This window comes from Rutidosis leptorrhynchoides, chromosome 11, assembly GCF_046630445.1.
Source record: "Rutidosis leptorrhynchoides isolate AG116_Rl617_1_P2 chromosome 11, CSIRO_AGI_Rlap_v1, whole genome shotgun sequence".
Taxonomy (NCBI): Eukaryota; Viridiplantae; Streptophyta; class Magnoliopsida; order Asterales; family Asteraceae; genus Rutidosis; species Rutidosis leptorrhynchoides.
Window position 1 is genome coordinate 337,868,217 of NC_092343.1, and position 2,631 is coordinate 337,870,847.

The 2,631-nt window shown below is 35.7% G+C and overlaps 1 non-coding gene across 1 annotated transcript; it reads left to right on the plus strand.

Moving 5' to 3' along the window:
• The first annotated feature begins 1,983 nt into the window (after positions 1–1,983).
• Positions 1,984–2,090, plus strand: LOC139878930 (small nucleolar RNA R71). Its single transcript, XR_011769791.1, has one exon. It is a non-coding gene; the product is annotated as a small nucleolar RNA R71 (small nucleolar RNA).
• Positions 2,091–2,631: the final 541 nt, after the last annotated feature.

The window sequence follows — 2,631 nt, forward strand, 5'->3', positions numbered from 1 at the left end:
ATAGTTTTTACAAGTTTTAACGTTCGTGAATCACCGGTCAACTTGGGTGGTCAATTGTCTATATGAAACCTATTTCAATTAATCAAGTCTTAACAAGTTTGATTGCTTAACATGTTGGAAACATTTAATCATGTAAATATCAATCTCAATTAATATATATAAACATGGAAAAGTTCGGGTCACTACACATTAGCCATTAGTGTAGCTAACATTTCAGTTACATCAATTAGTTCAGTTCCTTCTCCTAAAGAACATTCTCCTGTTCCTTGTAATTCTGGAAATTCTTCTAACAATTCTGCATGTGAATCTATAGTTTGAATATAATAACATGTATCATCTGCATATTGCGGTTGTTACATGGCTCTATCAACTGAAAAGGTAACACTCTCGTCCTCTATACTTAGGGTCAGTTTCTTACCAAACACGTCTATTATTGCTTTGGCCGTGTTTAAGAATGGTCTTCCTAATATGAGAGGAACTCGAGAATCTTCTTCCATGTCCAGAATAACAAAATCTACTGGAAATACTAAAGTACCAACTTTAACTAGCATGTTCTCCATTATCCCTCTAGGATATTTTACTGATCGATCGTCTAGTTGTATGCTTATTCTTGTTGGTTTCAATTCTCCAAGGTCTAGTTTAGCGTATAGTGAATACGGCATTAGATTTATACTAGCACCTAAATCTGCCAATGCTTCTATTGAACTAAGACTACCCAGAAAACATGGAATTGTGAAATTTCCTGGATCTGATAATTTTTCTGGTATCTTATTCAACAGCACTGCAGAACAATTAGCATTCATAGTAACAACCGAGAGTTCTTCCATTTTCTTTCGATTTGTGATTAGATCTTTCAGAAATTTAGCATATCTAGGCATTCCTGAAATCACATCAATGAAAGGAAGATTGACATTTATTTGTTTAAACATATCCAAGAATTTGGATTGCTCGGCTTCAAGTCTCTCTTTTCTCATTTTACTCGGGTAAGGAAGTGGTGGTTGGTATGGTTTAACATAAGGTTTAGCCTTAACTGTGTTATTTTCATTAACCTTTTCAACTACCGGTTCTTTTTCCTTATCTTGATCAGATTGTGGTTCTTGTGAAATAGGAATAGCTTCATCAGAAATTACAGGTATTTCAGGTGGTTTAAGTGTAATACCACTTCTTGTGGTAATGGCTTTAGCTGTTTCATTCCGGAGGTTAGCATTTGTATCACTAGGTAGACTTCCCGGTTTTCTTTCACCTATTAACCTTGCTAGGTTACTTACTTCTTGTTCAAGATTTTGAATAGAAGCTTGTTGATTTCTAAATGCTTGAGCATTTTGTTCATTGGTTTGTTTCTGAGATGTGAAAAACTGCGTTTGAGATTCAACTAGCTTCGACATCATGTCTTCTAAATTTGGCTTTTTATCATCGGTTTGTGGTGGTTTATTTTGAAAAATAGGTCTTTGCTGATTGTAAGTATTATTGGATACTTGTTGATTGCTAGGACCTTGTTGGTTGTTGTATGGAACATTTCGATTATAATTCTGATTTTGATTGTAGATTGGTCTTGGCGGTTGATAATTATTCTGATAATTATTTCCAGACCTTTGGTTTATGTATGAAACATTCTCTCTTTGTTCCATTGTTAGCTCAATACTGAGACAATCTTTTGTTAAATGTGGTCCTCCACACTGCTCACAACTAATTCGTATTGAGTGGATATCTTTAGTCATCTTTTTCATTCGTCTCTAGACAGCCTCTATCTTTGCGGAAATGGAATCTAAGTCATGGCTAGAATCGGCTCTAGCTGCTTTAGATGATCTAACGATATCTTTTTCTTGGTGCCACTCATGTGAGTGGGAAGCAGTGTTATCAATAATTTTTTAAGCATCAGTTGCTGTTTTCTTCATAATGGAACCACCAGCTGCTATATCGATATCTTTTCTTGTAGTGATGTCGCATCCTTGGTAGAATATTTGTACTATTTGACAAGTGTCTAAACCATGTTGCGGACATCCTCTCAATAACTTTTCAAATCTTGTCCATGCTTCATATAAAGTTTCATTTGGCTTTTGTGTGAACGTAACAATTTCTCCTTGAAGTCTTACGGCTTTAGATGCCGGAAAGAATTGTTTAAGAAATTTTTCAACTAAAACATCCCATGTATCAATCGCCCCTTCAGGTAATGATTCTAACCAATCTTTGGCTTCTCCCTTTAAAGTCCAGGGAAATAACATGAGATATATCTGTTCATCCTCCACTTCTCTTATTTTAAATAGAGTACAGATCCTATTAAAGGTACGAAGATGTTCATTTGGATCTTCCTTTGGCGTACCACTAAATTGGCATTGATTAGTCACCATGTGTAGGATTTGTCCTTTGATTTCATAATCTGGCGCATTAATGTCTGGTTGAGTAATTGCGTGAGCTTGGCTAGTGCGTTTAGCTCGCATTCGGTCTTCCATACTTAGAGGTTCCAGATTCTCCATGATTGAATTTGTTGAATCTGAATCACTATAGGATTCTGATTTAATGGTTGGTTCCTCGACAATCTCCGTTTGAATGATTGGTGGTTCCGGAGAAAAGATTAATGGTTCAGGATCTATGAATTGTCCCTGAATATTTTCCGGATTCTCAATTGTGAGG